Source organism: Manis javanica, chromosome 16 (assembly GCF_040802235.1).
Source record: "Manis javanica isolate MJ-LG chromosome 16, MJ_LKY, whole genome shotgun sequence".
Taxonomy (NCBI): Eukaryota; Metazoa; Chordata; class Mammalia; order Pholidota; family Manidae; genus Manis; species Manis javanica.
The window spans coordinates 65,843,075-65,856,435 of NC_133171.1; the positions used below are offsets into that span (position 1 = coordinate 65,843,075).

Sequence of the window (13,361 nt, forward strand, 5' to 3'; positions counted from 1 at the left end):
TTTTGCCCCTGCGGGCAGAGGGAGAAGGAGTCTTCCTCCACTTGCCGCGCAGCCGCTTTCCCGGAGCCGGAGCTCGGCCTCTGCTCCTTGATGTTAGTGGAGAACGCGCCCGCCAGGGGGCGCCATCGCGTCCTTAAGGCGCCGTGGGGCCTACAGGGACCGCGCTACGGTTCTTTTTATTACTTACTATTAGGGTTTATACTATTTATTGCTATATAAGGCCCTTGCAGGGGCCTGACAGTTTTTTTTTTAAATCCGACCCGAACCTGCTCTAAGCTATCGAGGAGTGAAGCGGGTGGCAGATGTGAACACAGTTATAATATGGGCTTGACAATTTTTCTCTGGACCGATTCCAGTGACATTGCAAGGTACAGGCGACAAGGTACGGCGCTCTCCTCGTGTTCCCACCCTAGCACTGTTGATTTTAAGGGGGACAACTTTTTGTCATTTATCCTCCACTCCTGGTGCTGGAGGGTGGGGGGTATGAGCTGATTCTGTCCTGTTTTTCATCCTTAACACTGAACTCTTCTAAACACAACAGGACAAAATGAGAAAACACCTTGGATTTGTGTAGGGAGATCAGAAGTGGGGACGGCTGTATATTTGGGGTAGATGGTGCAAAAATTGTGGTTGTATCCGGGTGATGAGTACGATGAAGTTCGTTATACAATTTTCTACTTTGGGGTATGCTTGAAATTATCTCTAATAAACGACTTCCTCAAAAATTACCTATATAAGGGAACCCCAAAGGCCTCCTCATATCCGTCCGAACGAACCACCTTAAAAAGCGAAAACCTTAGGAGCAAGGATCCCTTCTCATTCCCCACGCACGATTTTCTTCTGCATGTTTGGGGTGTTGATTTAAATTTCGTGGTAGGCTCAAGAGTATGCCATTTCCAAGACCCTCGTTTTCAAAGCCTAATTCGAACCCTCTACCTAAGGATACCAAAGTTGCAGTATCTAGAGCCCTCCGTTCTGCCAACTGTACTATTAAAGACTCTTACTAAAGAGTTTTATAGAATTCCTAAAATACTGTCTGTCCAAATGGTTTCTGTTAAATTCCTAACAACTTTAAAAAATATAGTTTTAAACAGTCTTCTTAGATGATGAATGTATTTTATATAATGATCTGGATCTTTGGTTTCATTGGTTTAAGAATATATATAATTCATTGGGTTTTAAGATGCTAGGATATTACTCTGTGTGTACCTCAAAACAAAAACCCTAAGGGAAAAAAATGCCCTCCTCCACTAGGATTATATTGCTAGAGTGAATCCCCTGAATTACACCCGATTTCCGGCTGTCTTCTCTGATTACCTCCTTTTTTCTCTCAAAAGTATCCAGGTTTGCTCAATAAGTGTTATGGTTGCCCTAAATACAGACATCTGGGCTGAAAAAGATCCCAGGGCTGTGAACAGAACAATGATCAGTGCATTTTGGTACTATTGCAATTCTCCATTATGAAAATTGAATGGGAAATTGTGTATATTCCTAACACTAATGATGAAAAGTGATGTGTGTGCGCAAATTTCCTGAGTTCAATAAATGATTCGTATGGGTCATATTATATTACATAAATATAGTGGAGCAACTGAAATGAAACAAAACTCTTAAAAGAATTTTTAAAAGAAATATAAATATTCCTTTTCCAAAGCAAATTGTGAAACATAGAGTTTCAACAGATTTCTGCACAATTTCCTTGCACCTGAGGGTAGAATATGCTGAACTATCTGGAGAGAAAAGACTTTCCTTGGTAATATATTTAAGGAAAAGTTTAAGTGGATTTCTCTATAAAATATCTGTGCTTATTAAATAAAATTTCTAGAAAACAATATTATTGAAAAAACTCCGAATTTTTCTTCAAATGATAATCACCAATGCCTCCTATTAGAAATACTGAGAGCACGTAGTTGATATTAAACTCAGTAATTAAATCCCTTTCAATGAGAACCTGAGAATATATCACCTAATAAGTTTCCTTTCAATGTTCCTAACCTAGTAGAATATTATCCCCTAGAGAGGAGGGATCCTAGGAAGTGGACAGTTTCCCTTAACATTTTAAGTGTCCTATCTGTGCCTTGAATACCAGATGAAAAACAGTAAAGATGCCAACAAGTAATGAAATTTCATGGTGCCAGATTCAATTGTTGCTACAGAACTGCTGTCTCTGCTGTCTCTGTTGGGATACAGAAGTTTTACTTGGAGTGACACTTAGAGGAACAGCAAGTCCCAGAAAGGAAACAAGAATGACCACCGTTTCTCCTCCTCTAACCTTGCATGCTCCTTCTAGCTTCCTTTTTTGCAAAGGTTACCATCGGACCAAGTAGGAAATTATTAATAGAATCCCACCTCCTATATCACAAGGGAGATTAAAGAAGAGTGATTTTCACTCTGCTTGGGCTGTTACAAAAAATATCACAGACTGAGTGCTTAAACAGAAATTAATGTTTCTCATAGTTCTGGAGGATCCAAGATCAAGGTGACGGCCATTCGGTTCCCAGTGAGAGCTATCTTCTCAGTCTGTAGATGGTCATCTTCTGGCTATGTCCTCACATGGCAGAGTGAGAGAACTCTCCTGTGTCTCCCTTTTTAAGGATACTAATCCTATGGGATCAGGTCTCCGCCTTTATGACCTTATTTACCTTAATCACTTCCTTATTCCAAAAACAGCTACATCGGGGGTTAGAGCTTCAACATATGAATTTTGGGGGAACACAGTTCAGTTCAGAGCAGTGAGCTTTAGTTAATAGTTTTAACATCAGGTAAAACATCCATGTGAATTTTAAGATAATATGCTTGATCCTCATCCAATTAATCTCTGTGGAAACTGAGCAGTTGGAAAATTTAATACCTAATCCATTGTTACCAGAAACTAGAATTCTCGCTCATGGTTGAAAGCCCCCAGATAAATCAGTCACTTCCTGTTCACAGTCAATCATGCCAATGCTCAATCCATGGATCTGAGCTATGAGATTGGGCTACTTTCTTTTATTACACTTCCACACCTTTACCCCTAATAGCATCATGGAAAATAAACGGGGAGAAAAAAAATGAGTGGAAGCCAAACTGACCTCTGTAACTGGGTAAATTCTGTCCAGGGAAGAGTAAGGAGAAAGAAGCACCCTAATGGTGGTGAGAACGAAGGCAAAGACTGGCCTTGAGTCAACTTTTGAGATGGTTTTTACACACACTTGGAACTGAGTTTTCTCTTGCCTAAGATGTGGGGGAAAGGAGGATGCAGGAAGGTGGGGGATTTCTTCCCGCAGAAAGTTATCCACTTTTTTGTCAGCTCTGATTGCAATGAAAAAGCAAAAGAGGAGAGCAAGCATTAAGGGCATTAGAAGGATCTTGGAAAGGCCTGCTCAGCATGCCCTGCACAGCAAACAGCCATAGAGTCACTTTCTTACATGAGATGTCTCACCTTCTCCATTTTAATTTTGATCATCTCGTTCCAATTTCACTGAGACTAGGAAATAATATTAAGGCAAAAGAGGAGGACTCTTAATGATGGAATCTCAGGCAAAGAAGCAGTTGATGGTGTAGATGTTGAGGGCCTTTACGGCTTTTCTGCACGTGATGAGCCTCCGGCAATCTTCCCAGCCAATCCTCCTCTTCAGAACTAGGTCTGAATAGTACCTAACACCTAACACCTAGCAACTAGCACAATACCTGGTACCTCCAGATACACCGTAGGCCCAGAAGAAAAGGAGGCGACCACTGCCTTTGTCTTTTTGCAAGGACCTGCAGCCACAATTGTATTCGCCTCTACTATTAATGTTTACCTTAGAAAAATAACTTCTACATCACTTGACTGAAATCGGGACTATAGAAACCAGAATGAAGAGAAATTAACTGGGACACGCGCCGCTTAGTGATCATGAGTCCAGTAGCGGTGATTTTTTAAAAAGCCGAAAAGGCAGATCTTAAAGGACATCCGTAGGGACTTTGAAGAAGAATCTGTTTTTGAGGCCACCAAAGTCAACTGGTGGGAAAACTTAGGGGTGCAGGGACTGTCGGGAACTATCGGGAAGACCAAAACCATGCATCATGGCTTGAGAAACTTGAATTTTCCTCCTGGAAGAACCTGCAATTTCCTTCCGGTTCCTTGTTTCTGTAGTTAGGATTACAGTGTTAAACTTGCCAATTTTTAATTGTTTCTGTGGACTCCGTGCCCTGATCTACCTGCACTGTATGATCTTGTCCCTACAGGATCCAGCCCTGTAGAACAGATTACAGGTGACTTTGAGGGGTGGGGTTCGTCCTGGAACTGTTTGATCACTTTTGATATGCAGTCCCGCACTTGCTTCTATTGGCTAACAAAAACAACAAACCGAAATCACAGCGAGTTCTGAATTACTTTCAGATACCAAAATTGGTAAGAGAGGCACAACCCCGGGTAGCGGTGGGGAATTAGCTCAAGTGGTAGAGCGCTTGCTAAGCATGCGAGAGGTACTGGGATCGATACACATTCTCCAGTCTTATGTTCCTCTTAATGTTTGGCCTTTACTTCTGTGCTCCTGCAAATACCACCTTCTTGAATGCTAACAGAACAGCAAAGGCCCAATTCATACCCGGACCTTTACTTCGAGATCCACGTACTCGAAGTTACTGTTTCTTCTACTTCAGACATCGGTAGGCCAGGATAGGCAAAACTGAATTCTTTGGGATTTTTTCACCTTTGGCAGATTTTGAATTGGTCTTTGCCACGTAGATTTACAAATCTATACTTCAATTACTTACACATTAATATTACAATTCCTCCCCAGAATCTATTTCACACGTGTCCCTTTTGAGGGCCACCTCGTTTTTAAAAATGGAACAAATTATTCCCATTTTTTAACGAGATGGTGAAGAGCCAAGGAATACGTAGGTGTGTTCAAGGTTTGTTTTTTATACATTCGCTCCTCCTCAAGTCATCTGGCTGTATCTTCGGAGGTGGAGGTGGTGAACTGCTATTGGAATATGGCAGAATATGGCCCAGTTACCGGAAGGTGGAGAACCTATCTGTATTTGAATCTGTAGGGCGTTGGCAAGAAGCTCTCAGTTCAGGACTGTCTTGCCAATGGGTTTGAGCCCCGGGCAAGTTCACTACGGATTCGGTGTGACCAAAGAAATTGACAGCAAAACGTTCTTTGGGGTGAAAGGGTTTATTACCCGACTTGTTCTCCCGGTGGTAGGTCGAGCACGGGCGTATCTGCCTACGCCCAGAGCACTGGGACCAACTCTCTATACAGCGCAATAATAGCTCATTGCCTGCACGTCTGGAAGTGGTAGCCTAGCAACAGGCCAGTTACATCATCAGGTGGTTTAAGTTCAGTGAGGATCCTGGCCATAGGAACCCCAACTTCCCCACAAGGACTAATTAACTTTGCATCTAAGGCCCAAATGTTATTTTTGAAAAGAAAATTGGACCATTTTTCTTTTTTAGTCTTTTACCCTAAATTGCCTTTCAAAAAAGCAAGGAGCTACCAGTTTAGACAAGTCTCCAGTCCTTAACGTAGTAAGTTTTCAAAGCATTTTAGATAGTGGTTCCCAAACTACTAGCCTAATTCGACAAGTCTAGGCTTCTGTGTTCTATATTAGCTCTCCAGATTTGTCTGATACACAACGAAGTTTGATAATCATTAAGTTAAAGAGTAAAAGTTCTGAAGCATGTGAAGAAAGATTTTTTTTTAATGTCAGGCACAAAATCCTGACAACTCTTCCCTACTTGGATCTAATCATTTGAGTTAAGGACTCTTATATAGACGCTCAGGATCACATTTTTGAGATAGCGTAGAAGTGGGATTAATATATTTTAAAGAGGTTGGCGCAAAATTAGCAAACTGTGGGGAAGTTGGAGTTCCTATAGCCAGGATCCTCACTGAATTTAAACCACCTGATGATGATGTAACTGGCCTGTTGCTAGGCTACCACTTCCACAACTGTAGGCAATAAGCTGTTATTGCGCTGTGTAGAGAACTCGGCCCAGTGCTCTGGGCGGAGGTAGAGAGGCTAGTGCTCCATCCATGGTCGGAGAACAAGCCGGGTAATACATCCTTTCACCCCAAAGAACGTTTTGCTGTCAATTTCTTTGGTCACATTGAATCCGTAGCGAACTTGCCCCGGGCTGAAACCCACTGGCAAGACAAATGCTTTCTATCGTTAAGAGAGATCTCTACTTTTTGAGCTAATTCCAAAAGTGGGTAGAAAATCCTATCCATTTTTTCTCTTGTCAGTTATTTTTAATTCTAAATCTTTTAGTAGTGTTTTTCAAACCTTGCAGCGCATTAAAATCACCTGGAATTACCAATGCACGGGTCCCACTTCCAAAGAGCCATATCCACCAACTTTTCTTAGCGTAGGTTAAGAACTACCTTTACATAATTAAACCGGAAAGTGGGGAATAGTGCCCCTGAATTTCATCTAGCCTTCCAAACTGTGAGCGGCTGCCCAGGGGTTGAACGTCCACCTGAAAAAAAAAAAAAAAATCCCTCCACAGAGACACAATACAATAAAACCACCAGGGGACGCACGTGCCCCACCAATCACCCGCAAGTTGGCGGCGTTCCCCTCACCAGGCCCTCGCCCCGGCCTCCCAGTCCCAAGTAGTGGAACCAAGACGCGTCTCTGGCCCCCCTAACCCAGTGGGTCAGCCTCCGACCGGCCTCTTCAGGATTTAGGACTTCTCTGTGGACTTAGCTGTACGTGAACCTTAGAGTTGAAGTCTGAGCGCGGGTATTAGCAATTGTTACGGAGAATAATAATTTTAAATATTAGATTCGCTGTACAGAGAGTCTTAAATAGATGAACATTAAGAACGTATGTATGCAGGACACACTTTTTGCGGGTGGATATGAAAAACGACGCAAAACTAGAGCCTCCTCCGAGCCGGATTCGAACCAGCGACCTAAGGATACCTGAAATAACCACTACAGTCCTCCGCTCTACCAACTGAGCTATCAGAGGAATCACGGTTCACTTTTACCCGCCGACAATGCCATCTCTGTGCGCGGCTGGGAGCCCTTAGATGCTTGTTGCTTTATTCATCTGTGTTATTAGGCCCCCACTACCTCGCATGTTATAGTTCTTACAGTCCCTTCGGAACTAACACACAAAGGTCCCCTGCCCTGGACCAAAGAGAAATTGGAGCACCCACCGGCGTGCTAAAGAAAGAAAGAAACAACAAATAAATAAATGATGAAGAGGCACAGGAACTGATGACTTAGCAAGGAGCGTCTTTTATTGTGATAATGAATTTAAATAAACAATTTTGACTCCATTTGTAATTAGGATTTGAAGTACTTTAATTTGCAGTTTTAACAAGATAATTAACAGGAGGAGGAGGAGAATAAGCAGAGTTCAATGCCCATGTACCCCTCCATCCAGTCCCAGACTATCACACTAATTCTAAACTCAGCGAAAACATGTCAATGGGGAGCAAAAACAATGTATTTTTTAATTATCTATCTTAACACAAGGTACAAATTAATGCCATTCAAATACTAGTTAATTATGCAAAGTATAAGATTCTAGCCTACTTTCCTGTAACTGAAACTCAAAATGGCTAGTACTCTCTTGTTAATGAAATCCACCTGAAGTGGAATCCGACAGGAATCTGTTTTGTGCTTCTTCACATTTCATTCAATATCATTGCATTGTTATACAGTTGAGCAATACACATAGGGCAAATGATCCCCCTTGTGCAAGTAGAATATTGACACCAGAGTTCACTCATCTGTGGCACAAAGAAAGGGTTTTTTTCCCCCTGAATAAGAATTAAAAGTAAATTGCTAATCTCTTAATCTGGCCATTATTCTCAAGTCTTCATGAAATACCTATTTTGAAAGTAGTGAGTCTGAAAGAATTAAATATAAAATGTTATCTCCTTCCTAGTCCCAGTTAATTGAACAAGTTATCTTATTTTATCAATATATTTAGTATTATCCAGTTTGTCAAAGCACAATTTTAAAGATAAATGCATGACTCATACAAATCTTAAAAAATACTTGTCAGAAGATTTATTTAATTCACCAATGTGAACCAATTGAATGGTAAAACTGGTTCAAAGAATTTACATACAGTTACTGAAAAAAAGCAATACTGTATGAAATACAGAAATGGACAATGCCCTATAAGGCAACAAAAACAATTACTTTTCCTACAGGGCAGAAAAAAACTACATTTTAATTTGTACCAAAGTTCATTTATACCACTTTCAGTAATTTACACATTAAGATTTACCCTTATGGAGTTGAAAATACCCTCACCAAAAAATAGTCAAACAAAGGTTCTTACTGATGGAGCAGTGGTTCTTCCTTTGGGCAATTTTGCCCCCTCTCCCCCAGAGGACATTTGGCAATGTGAGGAGACATTTTTTATCATCCTGATTGAGAAGCTGCCACTGGCATTTAGTCAGTAAAGGCCAGGAATGCGACGAAACATCCTGCAGTGAACCGCACAACCGGCACAACAAACTATCCAGTCTAAAATGTCAGCAGTTCCAAGGTTGGAGAATGACCTGGAGAATGAAAATCATTCTTCAGCAGGCTTGTTAGGAGTGTTAGGATGACATCGTGAAGATGTGCAGTCTTTTTTTTTTTTTGGCCTATTTTCAAGTTTGGAAATATTTTTTTAATCAAAAGGATAACAAAGTCTGGCAAATAGAATATATTTAATTTTGAAGTACGAAATTTATTTTTTTAAAAGGAGTCCATTATTTTTAAGGTTTTTATTTTATTTAAACAGTGATGCCCCTCATTACGATTAGCATGTATAATGTGGAGGGGGGTGGCATGGGGAGGGATGTGCAACACAGAGAAGACAAGTAGTGACTCTACAGCATCTTACTACGCTGATGGACAGTGACTGTAATGGGGTTTGTGGGGGGGACCGCTGATGGACAGTGACTGTAATGGGGTTTGTGGGGGGGACTTGGTGAAGGGGGGAGCCTAGTAAACATAATGTTCCTCATGTAATTGTAGATTAATGGTACAAAAAAAAAAGTGATGCCCCTTGTCACTCTCAATCTGTACCTTCCTCTAAATATTCATATTGATTTTTCTCAAGTTCTAATTTATCTTCACATTTTCTAAATCTCTTTTCTCAATTTCTACAACTACCACCTCATTCAGACCCTCACTACCTTCTGACTGGACTCGAGCAATCATCTTCTAACTGGCTCTCCATGTCCAGATGTGTTCCCTCTGTCCTTTTCCCCACACAAGTGCCAGAAAGGCTTCACTGGGAGGAGTGTGAGGCCCATGACATTGGCACCATTAAAAGAAGACCCTGCTTCCTGCCACTCTCCCCACAGGCCCTTTAAAGTGTCTGTGAAGTGGGTAGGGACCCAGCCAAAAGATTCAGAAGAAAGAAGGTAAACTCTCACACATTAAAATTCGAGTCTACTATTGATACTGGGGTTCTTGTTCACGGAGCCAAAGAATGAACTTCACAAACACTCAAGGTAGGAGAGCAAGCAAGGTAGAGACTTTTATTTAGAGATAAAGTGAGAGGACAGAGCTCCTGGCTCTCACCAGGATGGGACAAGAGAGTCCATGGTGGTGCCTTGTCTAGGGGTTTTATGCACAGTTGAGGATTTTCAGGAATGGAGGTAAAGGGCTAGGGGTGCAGACTTGTTGAGTGGTCCCAGAATGCTCATTTTTTATAAGTAACAGAAGAAATTTGCTGCTCTGATTTTTTCTCAGGATAGCAGTTTCCTTCTGAGCATATCAACTGAGACCGCCTGCCCTGCCCCCCAAGGTGGTCTGAGTTACTGCCTGTTTGCTAAAGAGTGTGTTAAGAGTCTTCAGATTACTTGATTAGGATTAGAGAAGGAAAAACAGCATATAGGTACAGTTAAAAATAAGATGGGCCTTTTAGCAGGCTAAGATGAATTTTACAGTGTCATAATCTAATTGATACAGTGAAGTCATCGGTTATGCTGAGATACTCTTTTTGAGGAATGTTCAAACATTCCAAGCTAAATTGCTCCTGGCCTTTTGAGCTTTGATTTCACTGAAGAATGTCTATATTCCTAGTCTGGTATCTTTACCCTAGAGAATTAGTGTGACTCTGACTTTGGGTAATGCTTAACACAGAGTTCCCGTAGAGACTTCTTTGCACATTGTTACTAACTGCATTATTCTAACTGCAATTATCTTGCTTTGCCTTTTTCTGGAGGCCCTCACCCTACTCTGCCTAAACCCACAGTCCCTGTCTCATTATCAGAACCATCCAGTGTGTGACGACTGTGATTTATGAAGTCTTCTAAGCACAAATCTTAGTGACTATGGAATGGGGCTCATTGTTATGTGTCCTTTTGTGTAACCCTACACCTGCCTTAGAAGAAAGGATCCAATGCTTAAGTTTCTTCCGCTACACATTATAAAAGATTCAGACCAAGAAAGACTAACAAGCGTTAAGGAGCCTTGAGGGAAAAGGGAAGGTGGTGGGCACAGGCAGGAGATTTGAGGGATTGAGTGGTGTGTGTGCATGTGTGTGTAACTTGTATTCTTGAAGGTCAGGAATCATGTTTGATTATTCTATATGTATCTACAATTACTTTCTATGTTTTCAAAATAAAAATATAACTTTGTGAAAATGGGGAAAAGCAGGAAAGTTTTGGTGTCTCTACTTTTCCCTTTTCCCAAGTATTCATAACGCAGTTGGGAGATGACTTTCGAGCCCTACCTGCCCACCCTTCTACCAGCTCCCTAACCTAGCAAGACAAAGGAGAAAAGGTTGCGCATGGGTTCTGAGCCCAGCGGGCGATGCTGGACGCCTAAGGCGCAGGTGGGAGTGGATGCTCAGAGCTCACCGACTTGTTAATTCGGAAGGCCGCAAGACTTGTGAGACGTAGGTGGGGATTACATGCAGGTTCAGAGATAACGTGCCACGAGGGCGCACTCTGGCTAGAAGGGTCTCTGCCCACGCCCCCACGGCCATTTTGGGCTCCCAGTGAGGAGCCACTCGCCTCCCACTTTTCTCAGCTTCACCCACACCCATCCGACAGGCTTCTTTCTTCCACATATTTGGTGGCGGAGCTGCCTTACGGAAGGGTGGAGGGGTATGATAACCAAGAAGCACAGAGCAAAGGAACTACTCAGCCAGGGGCGCTGGACCAGAGCCCTCCCGGCTGTCTCAAGATGGCAGGAAGGTCACGTGGTGCCGAGGGCACCTCCTGGAGGCGTGGGACCTTGCCCAGGACTGGGGGTGGAGGTGACGCCTAAGGCAGTGGAGGAGGTCCTCCACAAAATTGGGGAATCCTTGGAGAAGGGGAGTGCCCACGTGGCGGCCGGAACTGTGGGTGGACTATTCTTGCAGTATTAAAAAAAGCCATAGATGAGTCTCTGCGAAAGGACGTGCTCCTGCGAGATGCGTGGAAAGAGACAGTGCAGGAACGTGAGATGCGAGGTGCTGTGGAGAAGGTAAGGGGAGTATTGGAGGCCGAGGTGGCGGCGCTGAGCTGCACAGCACCAAGGGCCCCAGAAGCTACAGAGGGGAAGGAAGAGGGTTTTGAGGTGGTACTTAAGGCACCAACCCTCCATTATTTAAATCTGGCCCAATTGTAGTCCAGAGAAGATGCAGCGGCCACAGGTTCAGCCTAGTCCTCAGGTCACCTACTACCCTGCACACAGATGGAACTGGTGAATCTGGGTTCCCAGTTTCAGCAGAAACTCTCAAGAGTCCATATTAGCCTGGTTCCTGCACCTTTGGGATGTAGGAGTGGATAGTATGATCCTGTCTGGGATAGAGATGGGAAAGCTGGCTTTCCTGACAACTCATCCTGCCTTGCTGCAAGGATTGCGGAATGCATACCAGACCCCAGGTAAACATTCACTCCTTGGTTGGTTGATGGCAGCCCTTTGCACCACATGGCCCAATCAAGGGGACTTACCATCTTCCCTTACTATATGGCAAACATACACAGAGCTCCAACAGGTGTCACAGGAGTTGGGCATGAAGAATGTCGTTTATAAACCAGGAAATAATGACCCAGATCAGGAACTGTTTACCGAGGGGATGAAGGATAGGGTGCTGCAAACAGCTCCCTCATCTCTCTTAGTGCACCTAGGGGCCATTCTCTGGCGCTACCTGGGAAAGCCCATCAGTATAGTCACCTGTATTGTGGCAGATTTGGGGGAGGCTGAAGCAATTTTCACGTGGAAGGAAGGGCAGGACACTACTACTGAGAGGAAGGAATTAAAGGGCTTTGTGAAGGTCACAAGGACCCAGATGTGGGTTGATCTGATAGAGGTAGGAGCAGACAGAGAAACTGGGTGGGAAGTCAAATATAATCTTATTGGAGCTATGGTGACAATTGAAGCCAGAGCAGTGGTTCTGGCCACTGGCTAAGGCAAGAGCCAAAGAACGGGAGCAGGTGAGAGAACCCCAAGTCCCAGTGGCAAACCTGCAGGACTTGCTGCAGGAGAACAAGCCAGGCCCACCTGGACTCTCACAGGGGAGTTACTGGGAAGTACAGTTTGACTGAGGGAAGGACTGAGGTACCTTCCTTACAGGGCCAGGTAGGGACTGAAGGCCATATGTTGAAGAATCAATTCGTTGGTCCCCAGTGAATATACAGTGTGTCCTGGCAGTGATGCTAGCACATATTGCTGCCTCCCCTATACAACTGCAAGTACAAACCAAGGAGAAACTGTTGAAGCCTGGATGTGGCTATCAAAATCGTATCTTGCTGCCAGCTCCAACTGCAATAAGCCTGAGACTCTGTTCAGTGGACATGGCCTTGGACATTTCGACAAACAGACCAGCAATGGCTGGCCCTACTGGCATCTTGGGAACAAGGCCTGAAGGCCAGTCTCTTGTGCATTCCTGAAATAATGGCTGAGTGGCCTCCACAGATCACGGTAGTGTATCCCTAATGGCTGGAAGGCAAGGGCATCTTACTGGGGAGTTTTGTCTTATCTTTATAGCCACTTCCAGTAGCACTATATGTAGACCCCCTCAGCAACCCTCACATGCCCCGAGCAGGACGAACGTGGAGTGTAGCCGGAGATGCCTGCAAAAATGAAACAAGCAAGGGACACAAAGAACGACCAGCAAGACAGGGTGTCTGATCAAGCTGGCACAGTTTATTGTTTGCAGGCTCAATTTATACAGGTTAGCAAGTAAGGGGTGGGTCAGGAGATAATTGGACCTTAGGTGGCGCCGGCGGGGAGGTGTAGAGGGGTGATTGGGTCTTGGTTGGCGCCGGCGGGAACGGAGGACCTGGAAGAGAAGCGGGGAGTTCGCCATTTTGGGGGTGGGGGCCCTTGGGAGGGAGGTTTTAAGAGAGGGGCTTTCCCCTGGGGCAGAGGGTGTTTCTTGATTAACAAAGGACAGAAAAAGCACATGTTGTGAGGTAACCTAACCACTAGCTC

At 43.7% G+C, this 13,361-nt stretch overlaps 1 non-coding gene across 1 annotated transcript; it reads right to left on the minus strand.

Moving 5' to 3' along the window:
- Positions 1-6,861: 6,861 nt before the first annotated feature.
- On the minus strand, positions 6,862-6,948 carry TRNAY-GUA (transfer RNA tyrosine (anticodon GUA)). Its single transcript is given in 2 exon segments — positions 6,862-6,897; positions 6,912-6,948. It is a non-coding gene; the product is annotated as a tRNA-Tyr (tRNA).
- Between the last annotated feature and the right edge of the window lie 6,413 nt (positions 6,949-13,361).